The 16787-nt window shown below is 32.1% G+C and overlaps 1 long non-coding RNA gene across 1 annotated transcript; it reads left to right on the top strand.

The window, feature by feature from the left end:
• Positions 1-1224: 1224 nt before the first annotated feature.
• On the top strand, positions 1225-16418 carry LOC103095342 (uncharacterized). The gene is made up of 4 exons (XR_008913580.1): positions 1225-1490; positions 2422-2463; positions 4834-4995; positions 16030-16418. It is a non-coding gene; the product is annotated as an uncharacterized LOC103095342 (long non-coding RNA).
• Positions 16419-16787: the final 369 nt, after the last annotated feature.

Genomic DNA, 16787 nt, shown 5'->3' with positions numbered 1-16787 from the left:
CACATTGGAAAATATTTGGAAGCAGGGAAAGAAAAAAATTACAGATTTGGGAGACCTTATAAATATTATTGCTGAAAAATATAAAAACCCATTTTATTCCCAAAAATTATTCATTAAAAAATTCCCAGAACTAACAAAAAAAATACAACTGACCATATTCAAATTGAAAGAATCCAGAGAACTGAAAGAAGAGGAAATCTGAAAGTCAATTCACCCATGAATATCAACATCAAAAAAGCATCAATAAAGAGAAAGTATTCTTCTAAGATCCAGAAAAAAAGAAATATCTCACTTAATTATTCTGTTGAAGCTGGATAAAAACAGAGATAGGCAAGAATTTATGAATATATAAAAAACATGGGTTCTAGGCAAGTAATTAATGAACTATCCTATTAACAGTCACTCACACACATACATACATCCACGGTAGGACTAGATAGATTCATAAGCAAATTTTTCCAAAGCTTCAAAGAAAAATGCTCCTATGCCATAACAACTGTTGCTAATTAAAGAGAAAAAAATTGATCTTCAAATCTGGTTGGTAAATACAAGGCTAAAGAAAATCTATAGGCTAATGAATATAGATACAAAAATAACAATTAGCAATACAGCTAAAATACAACAAAATGCTATAATATGTAGCAATGTATATAAAAATGTCAACCAATCTATATCAAGGATAGTTTAATGTAAAGAAAATTATTATAGAAACTCAAATCAAGAAAGAAAAACATAGACTCAGGTAAAGAAATGCTGAAATTACTTTGATAAAATGTCATATCCACTCACATGATAAATAAATGTTACTTCAGTAGGTCGTTAATCTTATCAATGTGGATATTTTCTGCAACAATGCAGAGCTCAAACTCATTCATACCATCTCCTGCAAAATGATGCTTATGGATGTTCTCTCAATGTGCTCCCATAATCTCCAGAGAAGATCCATCCAGCTTGTGGAAGTCTTCTTCTGGTTTAGGTCTGGTTTAGGTTATCATTTCATGGGTAGGATAAGAGAACTCTTATTGCTCATTGGTTATTACTCACTTTTGCCACAACTCTGGCCTCCTTCTTTTTTGATTCATTTATTTCTTCAATTCTGTAAGATAGGAGGAGAGATAGTCCCCTTTGAGCAGAGAACAGTCTCTGACAGAGACTAGCTGAAGAGAGAGTGGGGGAGGAGAAAGAAGAAAAAATAGAAAATTCCAGGAGAGAATCAGAAGCTGAGAGGTCCAACTGGCCACTCACTTCCAGCTGAGAGACTGAGGGAAGATGCAGATAGCTTAGGCTTGGAAGAAGCCTGTCTCTTTGGAGATCAACTGCCTCTTTCTAAACCCATGGATACCTCTCATTCAACTCTCAATAACAGCATCAAAGCCATTGGTGGATTTTGTGGACTGGGATTTTGAAGAGAGTCATCCACAGAGATCCTTTTGAAGGATCTTTCTCTCTATCTCTCTCTCCCTTACCTGTCCTTGGACTCCTGAATTCAAGTTAGTTAACTAAGGAGTAGAGATCAACAGGCAGCTAGCAAGAAGAGGGATCAAGGCTGAGAAGCATTGAACCTCTAGACTTTGGAGGGCCAATTTGCCAGAGGGGATAAGTTGCAGGGTTTCCTGTTCACTCACTACTCTGCTTGATACCTTTACCATTCCTTCCCTATTTGAACCCCAATAAATCACCTGTTACTTTAGATTTAGGTCTGGTCCATTTCTAAAAATAATAAAGAGGATTGGAGATTTTGGGAGGGTCACACCTCTCCCCAAAAACGGGGGCTAACCTCTGGATCCCAGTGATCTAAGACTGCCAGACCCAAGGAATAGACATCTCTCTTTGGCAGTGGAATAGCCCCAAGATCTTGAAGGGCACTGACAGTTGGTGTCCCTCAGGAAAACAGAGGCATAAAAATTCATCTAGCCACTCAAGAATTGATTGGCCCTCATATTACTAAGGCTCCCCACTCTAATCTCTTGTTCTCCATCTTCCAGAAACATTCTCTGAGGAGACATATTTCCTCCTCCAAGGAGACAGGACTTGGCTCTCTCCCCCCAAAGGGAAGAGAGGGGAAGAACAATCTCTTCACCCTTTCAACCCCATTCCCTCCCTCTTTCTCCATCATCCTTATTCACTTTTAAGCCCTATATTACACTTCAGATCAGTTTTTACGCACAATTCATCATCAGACATCCTGCAGTCTAATTATATCCATCTTGCAAATCTTTATTGTCCTTAAGAGTTTAACATAATTTTTATTCTTTGTGGAATTCCATGATTTGCAAGCACACAGCTTCTCTGGAATTTGTGTTAAGATTTGTGTTAAGACATTGGGTCTCTGCACTGAGGTTAACTTTGAAAACATTAAAAAACAACCTACTATTTCCCAAATACAATCCAACAAACTCTTTTTCTCTTTTTAAATTCCAGCCCCAAGGCACTGTCCATCAGAAGCTCCTGAAAGAGATAAAGGTAATGAATTGCTAATTTGATAGACTCACCAACCAACCAATGATATGCCACTGACTAAAGAACTGGCATTTTTCATTTATTTAGTTTTTCTTGTATATTTTAGGATTTCTTTTCTGGACTCTGAGTATTCATGGATTTCATTGAGAAGGCCTTTTTGGTCCTAGGGCTTGACATAATCAGATCATAATCATTCACAAACAAAAGTTTCTGATTGAACTTATAATTTATAGGGAATTCTGATTCAATTTGTTCAGGATATCATCTTGGGCAGTGGAAAATTCATTTGGTAAATATATAACTCTTCATTTGCTAACAAGATGATGGCCACTAAGTAGAGTTATCTCTGTAGTTGCATTTATCAATTAAATTCAGAAGTATGGATGATCCATAAGATCATAAATTTAGAGCTGAAAGAGACTTTATAGGCTAAAACATTTCTATTAGTAAGTATTATATCTAGAAAATTAAAAAAATATTGGTAGTAAATTATCTTAGCAAGGTGACAGGATTTAAGATTAAGTTCAGAAAAAGCTGTATTCTTATGTACAAATAAGAAATTGATAACATAAATATGTAAGAATCATGAGAAGATTTGATTTTTAATTTACCAAGATATACATGAGACGTCTGTAAAGATTATTTTAACAGAATATATTTTTTTTGTTATTAAAGAATGAAAATACAACTAACATCTCTTAGATATATACTGTGTACAAAACCGTGTGCTGGGTAATGAGGGAAATGCAAATTTAAATGAGATATTAGTCCTGTCCTCATGGTGGTTAATCTAGGAGAAGTAAAAGTAACATCTGAGAAGCAGAAGGAGAATCCTTTGCACATGACTAGAAGACCCAAATTAATTTATAGACCCATCATTATCAAGGACTCATTTTGTAGAACTGGATAAATTAATACATTTATAGGAAAAGGCAAGAATAAAAAAAAATCTTGAAGTAGGATTTCAATGATGAACTTTAAAACATACCATAAAGCAATAGAAACTATTGGGTACTATATTAAAAATATGAAAATCAATGGAAAATTCCATTAGTAGCACTAAAACTATATTAAAAATTAGTAGTGTTCAGCAAGCCCAAGTTTAATAAACATTAGTGAAAAGAATTATAATTTAACAAAAAAAGTTATTGGTAAAATTGAGCAACATTGTGAAAAATAAACTTAGCTCCATGTCTCACACAATAAAAGTCAATAAGGAACAACTGCATCACAATGTGAAATGTAGAAGAAACACAGAAATATAGAAGAAAAAGGAATCATATATTTCAACTCTGGAAGGAAAACAAATGAGAAAAGTCATTAGGGACAAATTTTGTTAAATTAATAAAATAATTTTGTATAAAAATAGACAAAAGTTAACAATTTCTATTGAGCATTTTTCTACAGTAAATATATTGAACAAAAGCCAGAGATCCAGAATATATAAGAAATTGATATGAGTCATGCCTAAATTTTCAATGGATAAAAGTTCAAAGAATATGATTATTTAAAAAATAGAAAAGGAGTTATAGTCAGTTATTTTTCATCTAATAATAAAAAATGCCTTGAGTTATCACCTCCCACAGATGGCAGTTGCAAAAATAACTAAAAGTTTCAAGAAACTCTTTTGTAGCAAAGCTGCAAAGAGAGAGAGATACACTATTATATTGCTAATAAACAATACAGCAATAGGGAAAATGAGTTACAATATTGATAAATTTTGACTTAAATATTCATCATTAGGAATATGCCCTAAGTATTACATTTCAAATATGCATATATCTATATGATGTTTGAACATATATATGCAAATGTATGAACGTATTTAAAAGGGGTGTGCTGGTGCCAGCTTGAAATGGAGCATAAGAGTCTACTGGTAAATTTTAATTTTGATTATTTACAACTTGAAAATTGACAAATGTTATAAGTCAGTGCTTGATTTATTATTTTGTTGATTTCTAGACTTAAGAAAGTGATGGAGAAAATGTTAATAATGCAGATTAAATTTAAGTGGGTCATGCATATTTTGGAAAGCCAATTGTTAAATATTTACCATCATACTGACATATTGTTATTGAATTGTGCCCAATTCTTCATACCAATACCGTCCATGGGGTTTTCTTGGCAAAGATACTGAAATTGGTTTGCCATTTCCTTCTCCAATGGATTAAGTCAGAGATTAAGTGACTTGCCCAGGGTCACATAGTTAATAAGTGCCTGAGGCTGGATTTTCCTGATTCCAGGCCCAGGGCTTTATCCACTGAGTCATCTTGCAGCATAGACTCCTATATATAATGCATAAAAATATACATATCATTATATATATTAAATAAAATATTCATAGCTACATTATTTGTATTTTTATTTTGATAGGGGAAAGGTATTGACTTGTGATTTCTTTGGTATGGAGATCTAGTATGTAAATTGCCTCCACTGATGCAGAAGAGGAATTTGTAACTTGCTTCTTAAAATAATTACCTAAAACACCAAGAGGATGAGATTTGCCTATAGACACCTAAATCATATTTATTAAAGGTAATTTTTCTGTCTCCCAAGCTATGCCTTCATTCAAAACCCTATATTTCCTGGTTTTTTTTAAAAAAGAATTAAGATTAAAGAAGAAAAAAAGAAAGGGAAAAACCAAACTGTGGTAGAAAATATATTCCTAATGGTAAAGCAATGGTTCAATAAATTGTGATACTTGAATGTAATTGAATTCCACTGAGCCATTAAAAGGGATAAGTCTGAGGAAAATAGAAACAAGTGAAAAAATATATGAAATAATTCCAAATGAAAACAAGGTATTAGAATAACATGAATGTTAACTACTATATAGCTATATAGAGAACAATAAAACTTCATACTTTTTGAATAAAAGGAAAAAACAAATATCAAAGGAGATAGTTAAGATATTATTATTAATTTATTAAACTTTTGTATAATTTTAAATAGTTCTAAGTACACTATTATATTGTTTGAAGGTATAAAAAAGATTTCCAAGTTTCTGATGTTTGACTGTTATTTGTTTTTTGTTTGTTCAAAAATTTTAAGGTATTATTTTTAAAACTTAAAGTATCATATGATTTCAACCATAGTTGACTTTTTCAAAACAGGTTTTCTGTTTTCCAAAACGCTCCCATCCTTGCATTAATCAAAGTCTTCCTTGGAGAAGGATAGGCAAAGGAAATTCTAGATACATCTTTTCATGCCTCCCTGCAAGCCACTTGTTAGGTGTCCTCATATAAACACCCCAAATCTATGTGAGCAGCTCATATAAACACCATAATATGATTTTTATGAAACTGAAATTTTCTGATTTAATTCTTAATTTTTGGATATATTTTTTTTCCAAAGGAAACTAAGTACCATCCTCTAAGATTGTTTCACTTTTTCCCACTTTTCTCCAATTTTCAAATGTTATCAAGTTCTGTCTATTCTATATTGATAACATCTATCCGTTCTTCTTTCCTCTGACACATCACCACCAGCCTGGTACAAGCCCCTCATCGCTTTACATCTGGACTATTGTAATCACCTTTGCTTGGTCTTCTGATTCAAGTTTCTTCCCACTTCAATCCACCCTCCACTCAGTTGTTAAGTTGATCTTCCTAAAATGTAGGCATACCTATATCACTACCACTCACTCCTCTCATTCAATCAAATCCAGTGGCTATGTACTCTATGTTTTCTTACCCACCACTCACTAGAATATAAGCTCCTTGAGGACAGGAACTGTTTTGAATTAGATTTTTTTTATTCTCCTTACAAAATTATTCTCCTTTAGGATTCTCACTGTATTGAGTTAGTAGATGTTTAATAAATCCTATTTAGATTAGATTAGATGAACTTTCTTTCTATAGACTAATATCCCATCTCCCAAACTACCATGTATTCAACTACTTTGTAGTTAAGTATATACCTTGTATAAAGTCATATTTAATAATTTTATATTTGTATTGTATATATAGAGAGACACATTTCATATAAGAGGACTGACTACAAATCTTTAAGCATAATAAAGTGATTTTAACATAATTCTAATTTGCTCACTAAAATGAGGAAGGGATGAATGGAGGGAGGCAGAAAGGGATAACTGTTGGTGGAGAGATGGGGCCAGTACACAATTCAAGGATATATAGGGGTCAAGGACAGAGAAGCAAGAGAAAAAGGAACATAAGGACCATTGCCAGCTACATTGGGATCTGGCTTGAACCCAGGAGATTGACTTGTGGGGTTAACACATCATGGTAATGAGAGAAACAAAATACTAGATGCACAGAGATCTAACATGTGAGTACATGGACAGAGAGGGACAAAGTTCTCTTCTCTTGGCACCAGAGGTCCTAAGCAAAGCCCACAGGCTGGGAACTGTAGTGGTCTCTCATGCATCTTTCTGCTTTATGGTTACAAATAAACTTGGAGTTTTTTTCCTAGGCTTAGTGTTTTTGTAGTTGTTGTTGTTGTTGTTGTTGTTTTGTGGTGGATGGGAGTGCTGATCTGAAAGGCAGAAGCTGAGAGAGAGAGAGAGAGAGAGAGAGAGTACCATAATGTAGAGTAGAGTTAACATAGGTGGGGTATTTTTGGAATATGAATTTATTTCAGAACTCTTTAAAGTCAAATTTGCATAATGAGAATTTAGATAAAGCAAGAACTGTCTGTATGTATAAAACACACATATATGTATATATGTAAATATATTTTATTTATGTATATTTATTACCCAACTTCACCTTATTATAACAAACTCCTTGAGAGTAGAGACTGTTCATTCTTTGTACTACATCCACAATGCCTAGCACAGTGCCTGCTGCATATTAGTCCTTAAATACTTTCAGATCAAGTGATCAAGGGACATAGTTTATTTGTGCATAGTTGCTGACATATATGATATATGATTATTAAACCCTTATGGTTTGATAGATGGCCAGTTTGAAGACTTGAAAATCTTGTAGAAATAATGACAGTATTTACAGAAAAATGTTTAATGGTAATAGGAGATGGAAACATTTTTCTTTTAAAGCAAATATTTTATTCAGAATATAATTTTATTTTTCATTATTATTTTATTTTTAGAACATCTTTAAACATCAGTACAAGTGGCAATTTTGGCTTTACAATTATTTACATTTAGGATATTTTGAATTTCAACACATAAATTGTCAAAATTCTTTTTAGTCTCTCCCTCTACATCCCCATTAGTATAAATACATACATTCTTATTCAATTTTCCTCATATGACGGTAGTTTGTGTACATATTTTGTCTCTTCTTTCAACTTTGCATTATTTCATGAAGCTCTTTCCAGGATTTTTTGTGTTTCTCATGCAAGTCCATTTAAATTGCATTAGATTATTCCATTATATTTGAGGACCACAATTGATTTAACTGTTCTCTAATTGTTGAGTAATTAGAAAACTTCAGTTTTTTTTTATAATTATATGTAGTGCTATTTGAAAATTTTTTGAACAGAAAGCTCTTTTGTTTGTTTGTTTTTGATAACACTGTCAGGCTATATTCCTAATAATGGAATTCTTAAGTCAAAGGGTATGATTATTTTTTAACTTTACTTATATATTGCCAGATTGTTTTCAGAAGAGGTTCTTCTTTGCAGTTGTTATCAGCAATAAAGGACTACTGTATTTATTTCTCTATAACACCCTCCTAGCATTGGTTTCTCTTATTATTTTTACCTATTGGATAGATATGAGGTGATTGTACATCAATGTAGTTTTTATTTACATGTCTATGATTATCAGGGACTAACCATTTTTAAAAATAATTATCATTTTCTGTTTCTTTTCAAATCACCCTTTCCTAATCTTTGTCCATTTATTCATTGTGGTTTGGAAGTGGGATTTGGAAAAAAAGTTTTATATTTTTTATATTTTAAATTTGCATTGGCCATATTTGGAATAAACATGTTTTCCCAACTTTTTCTTTTTCATTGTAATTATACTTTTTGTTGTTGATGTTGGTCAGAAATATTGTAGCCTGACAAATAAATATATTGTTTTCCACAAATTATTTCCAGTTGTTGAATTTAAAAAAAGTCTTCTCACACCCTCACTTAATCAGTTCTATAATTTCATCAACTAGTTATTACCTCCAAAATTACCAACCACTCATACCATATCCATTCAGGGAGGCTTTTTCTTATTCAGTTCCTGCAAAAAGTGTGTTAAGCTCTTCATTACATTTTCTTCCCCTTTTTATACAGTTTTTTTTTATGTTTAAGTCTCTCTGCTGGAATTCACTTGGGTATATGCAGTGAAATACTTCGCCTGCCAGATTATTAACTAGTTTCCTCAAGTACATTTGTAAAATAATGAATCATTCTTTGAGCCTTTATATTCAGTCAGTTGACAAGTATGTATTAAGTGCCTATTCATTCCAGAAAATGGGCATTTATTAGGTTCCAGTGGGATACATGAAAAGGCCAAAGATAGTACTGGTCATCTAGGATCTCACAATCTTAAGGTTTTTATAAACCTAATAATTTCCATGCATTTCTTTGGGTATCTGCTCTTTTTCATTCTATTGATCTGGTTCTACATTTTATGCTTATATGATAGCTACTCCACAATATATTTTAGTATAAAGAAATAAAAGATCCCTTTCTTCAGGTTTTCTTTTGTATCCTTTAATATTGCACATTTATTTGCCTATATGTAGCATAGATGGTCCTTTGGACTAAATGAAAGGATAGAACTCTGCTCTGGCCCCTTGCTAAGGGACAAGTGTCCTCCTAGGCAAGCAATTGGTCTTTATATATCCATAACACTGGGAGTGATATTAAAGAAAACCAAGAGATTGATCCAAGGAGATTTGCCCAATGAAAATGGCATAAGAGCTTTTGCTCTGCCTTCTCTTGGTGGACCTGTGCCCTGTTTTTGTTTTTTTAGCATTAAAATTTTCTTTTCTTTTCCTCAATCATGTAAAACAGTTTCCAATATTTATCTTTTTTAAAATTTTATTTAATTAGTCAAGATAGAACATTTTTCCTTGGTTACAAGAATCATATTCTTTCCCTCCCCTGCACCACCCCTTCCCATAGCTGATGCACAATTCCATTGGGTTTTACATGTGTCCTTGATCAAAACCTATTTCCATGTTGATGTTTACACTAGGACGATCATTTATAGTCTATAAGCCCAATCAGATCCCCATTGACCAATATAATCAAGCAGTTGTTTTCTTCTGTGTTTCTACTCTCATAGTTCTTCCTTTGGATATGGATATCATTCTTTCTCATAAGTCCCTCAGAATTGTCCTGGATCATTGCATTGCTGATAGTGGATAAGTCCATTACATTCAATTGTACCACAGTGTATCAGTCTCTGTATATAATGTTCTCCTGGTTCTGCTCCATTCACTCTGCATCAATTCATGGAGGTCTTTCCAGTTCACATGGAATTCCTCCAGTTCATTAATCCCTTGAGCACAACAGTATTCCATTGCCAACATATACCACAATTTGTTCAGCCATTCCCCAATTGGAGGTCATTGCCTCATTTTACATTTTTTTTCACCATAAAGAGCACAACTATGAATATTCTTGTACAAGGCTTTTTCCTTATTTTCTCTTTGGGTTACAAACCTAGCTGGATTAAAGGGCAGACAGTCTTTTAGTGCCCTTTGGGCATAGTTCCAAATTGCCCTCCAGAATGGTTGGATCAATTCACAACTCTACCAGCAATGCATTAATGTCCCAAAATTGCCACATCCCCTCCAAAATTCATTACTTTCCTTTGCTTTCATGTTAGCCAATCTGCTAGATGTGAGGTAATACCTCAGAGTTGTTTTGATTTGTATCTCTCTGATTATAAGAGATTTAGAACATTTTTTCATGTGATTATTAATAGTTTTGATTTCTTTGACTGAAAATTGCCTATTCATGTCCCTTTCCCATTTGTCAATTGGGGAATGGCTTGATTTTTTTTGTACAATTGATTTAGCTCTTTATAAATTTGAGTAATTAGATCTTTGTCAGAGGTTTTTGTTATAAAGATTTTTTCTCCAATTTGTTGCTTCCCTTCTCATTTTGGTTGCATTGGTTTGTTTGTACAAAACCTTTTTATTTAATGTATTCAAAATAATTTATTTCACATTTTGTAATTTTTCTAATTCTTACTTGTTCTTAGAATCTTTCCTTTGCCAAAGATCTGACATGTATACTATTCTGTGTTCACCTAATTTGCTTATAGTATCCTTCTTTATATTCCAGTCATTTACCCATTCTGAGTTTATCTTGGTGTAGGGTGTGAGATATTGATCCAAACCCAGTCTCTCCCATACTGTTTTCCAATTTTCCAAGCAGCTTTTTTTTTAATCTAATAGTGGATTTTTGTCCCAAAAGCTGGGATCTTTAGGTTTATCATAGACTGTCTTGCTGAGGTCACTTACCCCAATTCTATTCCACTGATCCTCCTTTCTGTCTCTTAGCCAACACCATATTGTTTTGATGACCACCACTTTATAGTATAGTTTGAGATCTGGTACTTCAAGGCCACCTTCCTTCACATTTTTTTCATTATTTCCCTAGATACCCCTTATCTTTTGTTCTTCCAAATCAACTTTGTTATTTCCCCCCCCAATTCAGTAAAAATGTTTTTGGTAGTTTGATAGGTATAGCACTAAATAAGTAAATTAGTTTGGGTAGGATTGTCATTTTTATTATGTTAGCTCATCCTACCCGTGATCAATTAATGTTTTTCCAATTATTTAGATCTAGTTTGAATTGTGTGGAGAGTGTTTTGTAGTTGTATTCATACAGTTCCTGTGTTTGTCTTGGCAGATAGATTCCCAAGTATTTTATTTTGTCTAGGGTGATTTTAAATGGAATTTTTCTTTCTAATTCTTGCTGCTGAGATGTGTTAGAAATGTGTAGAAATGCTGATAACTTTTGTGAGTTTATTTTTTATCCTGCAACTTTGCTAAAGTTGTTGATAATTTCGACTAGCTTTTAAGTTGATTCTCTAGGATTCTTTAAGTAGACCATCATACCATCTGCAAAGAGTGATAGCTTAGTCTCCTTATTGCCTATTTTAATACCTTCAATTTTTTTTTCTCTAATTGCTACTGCTGTTGCTAATTATAAATTTTATTTTATTTATTTCATTTGTTTCTTATTTTCCTGGTGTTGTGTAGAGATAGTAAAGTCAATCTTAATTTTCTGTAACTACTTCAATTATTAAAATAGCAAGAAAAAATTATATTTCTGAGTTTTAGAGTAAAAAAATCTTTTCTAGAGACTTAACCACCTCTTTGTTATAAATCAATTAAATCAATTGCAGATAGCTATTGAATTTTCCTTTTCTTCATTTTTTGATATTTTTGTTTCTTAGCTCCATGAAACATTAAAAAAATAAGTATAGTTGTATTTCAGTGGTCTTTTCCCTTTTGTATTAATCATAATATAGCTTCTGTTTCAAACACTAGTTTGATTATATTTGTCATTACTCAGATAATATTACATCATTTCATCTTTACATAATATTTATGCATATAAAATCTTAGTTAATAATTATTACTTTTCTTTAATGATGTATGCCAAAACCTCAATAAGACTATGTATTGCAGACCAAAAAGTTTCCTCAGTAAGGAGTTCCTGCTATCAATCAAATCAGGTTCCTGTAAACAAAAAATGAATTTAAGTATATTTTCTTTTTTATCATGATCACTTATTAAGTAGTCAGTTTGGATTGCCTCTTTTAGTGGTGATAAGTGTCTCTTTAGTTGTAGATTTTTGTTGATAATTTCTCCCAGTTATGATTTATCTTTGAAGTATATCCATCTGTTTTCAAACAATATGATATTGCTCATAGAAATGCAATTTGGAGGGTCAATCCTATTTTTGAGAGTTGACAACATTTTTGTCCAACTTAACCATGTATGTAATTTTTTACTCTTATTTTAAGTGATTTATTTTAAAAGACATTCTTTTATCTTTCTTGAGGCTCCCCCTCCCCTCCTTTATAATTCCTTAGAGGAACCTATTTAGGATTTCCTCCTTGCTGGTGAATTGTGTAAGTGTGTTACTTACACAGGGTTACTTGGTCTAATTACCAATCCAATAAATTTTCTCTAATTATGTCATTAAATTCAATCTGAAACTTCTTTAATATCTAAATTAGCTTAATATTTGTAAACCTTGCTTTGACTTTGAAATCTGTTATTTTATTCTATGTATCCATTACTTTTTAGTTCTCAATTTTCTGAGTAGGGTTTTCAGTTCCTGCTCTTTGACTTTTCTCTCTTGACTTTTGTTATTCCTTTATTTGTCACTTCCATTGACAGTTTTGGTTCTTGGATATAATGCTTGATTTTTCTTTATGTAATATCCTCCCATCTCTTGTCTTCCTGTGGTAACTCATTACTCTTTCTATATTAAATGTATTTGATGACATCCCATCTTGAGACTTTCCTCGCTGATTTTCCTAGACTTTTCATAATTTGGGCTTTTCCTTAATATATGACTCAGCCTCCCTTGAAAGGATTTTTAGAGGAATCATCTTTTGAACTTGGTGCCATTTTCATGGTTTTTTGTTTTTTTTTTAGGGATGAGTTGCAAAAGGTAGTAATTTTTTATATTTTCTCAGGTGCCTTCCACCATTTCCCCTTAAAAGTAACTTCAACAAGCCTTTTTCAATCTTTTAGAATCTTGTACTCTTCAAAATACCTTCAAAATAGATTCATGAGTCCTGGTATGAATTTTCTTTAAATACAAGTTTCCTTAGAAAGTTTTAGTGTCATTTCAAGTTTCAAATTTGAAGACTTCTAGAACCTGTATATTTGAGTAAAACCAGTTACCCTTTCTTATTTCACATTATTACTTCTTCACCTAGAAATATACTAAGCCCAGAACTAGTGATTTCCAAATAGTACTACTACTATTCTTGCTTATAAGAACAATTTATCATAGGAACAGATCTGTTCCACTTCATTTTTCTTTGTTGTCCTCTTTCAATCTTTCTTCTATTCATGCTCTCAATTTAATATATATTATCTAGAGCTTATGAGAAATTTTCCATATGTTCATTTTGCCCTCAACTCATTTTTGTTATTTAGTGAGGTAATATTGATTTATAATCTTTCCTTCTCCTCCATAGTGTTTTCTAAATGAATTTATATTCTAAACTGGATTTTTTATTGCCTTTCATTTCTCCTTGACAAGCAAAAATATCCACTTCTTGTTGACTGAAGCAATTTCTTTGATTTTTCTGCCTTCTTGTTATAGCAACTATTTCATATTGCTTAAACTTCTCTAAGAAAAGATGATAGCCACAGTCAATACTTTCATTTTTGTGTGATTCTCTTTGGGTTACTGCTGACAATCCTTTTGGAAATGTTGTAGTTTTCTTCTTAGTTTTATATTTCCTGATTTTATGTTGATTTTTACCTTTACTCTAACCAGACTACAGTTTGATAATACTCAAACAATTAATTCTGAAATGGCAGCAATGTTAATAATCATTTTTCCTTCCTGTTGGGATATAATCAGTTTAATCTTTTTGTTTGTTTCTTACTATATTCCATACTGTCCAACTCTCAAAATATTCATGATATATAGATATTAGACTTCTGAGTATTACACACTTTAGAACTTTGATCTCTTGAATCCAAATACTCTCCAAAACAGTCTTTGTCACTGTCCCCTGTGCTTCCCATTCCTTGCATATAAAAAAGGAAATTCTATTATATTGGAAAGAACCAACATTGTAGGGAAAATTTATGAAACAATTACCAAAACAAATATTTATACCTAAATGGACTTCTCATACATTCACTATCACATATTCACCTCTGTAATCTCACATGTTCCCATATCAGTCTCTTCCAATACTTTAGGGTGGAAAGTATGACACTTGGAGAAATATGGAAAGGATAGCAGGATGACAATCCCTTTGTCAAATCAATGAAATGTCCTAGATCGAGTAGAGAATTTGTGAAAATCCTGGCAACTATGTCTATATTCAAACATTCGTCATCTACTAGTCCAGTAGAACATTCAGATCTCTATGGAATTACCCAGTTTTATTTACCAATGAATGAATTATTTCAGTTAAGTTTCCAGTCCTTTCTTTTTTTCTCTTCCCAAATAATTTTATATATTCATACATATACATATATACACATAGAGAGTATACACATATATTATATTTATTGTATAAATGTGATTATATTACATATGTGTTGAATATATATATGAAAATATATACATATATATACACACCTATATTTTCATTTCTCATTATTCAATTTAGTTTCAACTCTCCTGAAGTTCATTGAATCTATTATCAGTCATTATCATTTGGATATTATCAGTGGCTGAATCTATCAGGGCTTTAATAGCCATTTATTCTTGGAAACTATGAGTGCCGGCAATAGTCACCTGCTTTATATGGCCCTGTATCTACTGTAAAAGTCCAACAAGGAGAAGGAGAAGGTCTCAATTGGTAGTCTTTTTGTTATTCTGAATGCTGATGTGACAAATGATTTATTCTTGGAGCTTTATTTCTAGAGAAGCCTAGTTCCACTCCATTTGGTGAATACTCTCGTACTTTATCCTTTTTTTATTTTTGTGAGTCCTTTTTTTTGTGTTTTTTTTTTGTGTATGTGTGTGTTGTTGTTTTTTTTGCCGGAGTCTTTAAAACTTGGCTTACTTCATGAAAAAGGAAGTAATTTAGGGATTCTTCTGTCCTCTGTATCTTATATTTTTAAATTTTTCTTTGTTTTACTCATGTCTTTTATCACTATGCTTTACATGGACTAACTCAAATGATTAAGTGACTTGGAATTTTTGATCTGAATAATGAAAATAGATAAGCTTTTTAAGATAGATTTTAATGTGTTCAAAGTCTTATAAACTTCGTCTCATTTGTTTTTCACAACAATGGAGTATAGGTACTAGTTTCTACTCTTTATACATAAAGAAACTGAAGATGAAAGAGTAAATTCTCTGCCTAAGGTCACATAAATAGTATTTGAACCAAGATTAAACTAAAATCTTCCTAACTAAATTTAGCCCTCTATCCACTTTGTCACCTACATGCCTCCTTTACTTTCCAAGAATTGAAGTTCTAGATTGTGGTATATAATGGTGCTGAAATACTATTGTGCGATAAAGAATGATGAATAGGATGATTTCAGATAGAGCTTGAAAGACCTACGTGAACTGATGCAGAGTGTCCAGGAGAACCAAGAGAACATTATACATGGTAATTGCAATAGTGTGGAACAATCAAATGTGATAGACTTTGCTACTAACAGCAATACAATGATGCAGGACAATTCTAAGGGACTTATGAAAAAAAGGCTATCCACCTCCAGAGAAAGAATTGTTGCAGTAGGAATGCAGATGAAAACATATGATTTATCAATGTTTATTTCGGTATATGTTTTGAGGTTTTGGTTTTGTAAGATTATTTACTTACAAAAATAAATAATATGGGAATTTTTTTCATGATAATATATGTATAACCCAGAACAAAATAAAAATTAAATTAAAAAAGAATTGAAGTTCTGAATATTATTTGGTAATATATATCTAGTCTTTATGCTTATGTTTCAGTCATGATCCTTTGAGGTCCCACCTGTGTCTAAGATTAAAGCAAGAAACTGAGGATGAAGAAAACTTGTTACTTAACAAAATTGTTTGCCTCAAAGTGAAAGTGGTAAAATAGTTCAAATTCTTTATTAATCATTGTTTCTAGAGACATTTGAAGGTTATTGCTTACTTTGATAATTATCATTATGTTTTGAAATTTATTAGTGTGGAGAAATAAGGATGGGGCAAGTGTATATATGGTGTTTCAAATGGGGAACAATTAATAGGATTGGGCAAAATGTGTAAAAATCAGGGTCATATTTTCCTGTCGTGTTCTGGCCACTCATCAGCTGTCAGTTACACTCTTACACACCACCAATTTATTTTCCCCTTTGTTCCAACTCATGGCAGCTCAAATCCAAATGAAATTCATTAAAAATACTAATTTGTTAATTAATTCATTTGCACAATGAATTATTTCCTAACTACCTATTAAACCAAACTTCTCCTATTAAAACATATTCCACCAGTGCATCAATTGTTAACAGAAAGGAACGATGTAGACTCTAACCTCGGCAGGATCATATTAGATTAGCTTTGGCAATTTTTTTTTATTTTTTTAAGTTTGGTTTTATTTTTTCCCATTTATTTAATAGAATTTATTCATAAGCATCTCAGCCCTTTTCTTCTCTCCCCACACCATAGGAGGTATCACTGGACAAAATATGTATGATCATGTCTTTCATGTTTCTATCTCCTTTTATGTCTAGATCATGTATCCA

This window comes from Monodelphis domestica, chromosome 7, assembly GCF_027887165.1.
Source record: "Monodelphis domestica isolate mMonDom1 chromosome 7, mMonDom1.pri, whole genome shotgun sequence".
NCBI classification, from domain to species: domain Eukaryota; kingdom Metazoa; phylum Chordata; class Mammalia; order Didelphimorphia; family Didelphidae; genus Monodelphis; species Monodelphis domestica.
The sequence above is the reverse complement of the archived record's forward strand: the minus strand, read 5'-3'. Positions and strand labels throughout refer to the sequence as shown.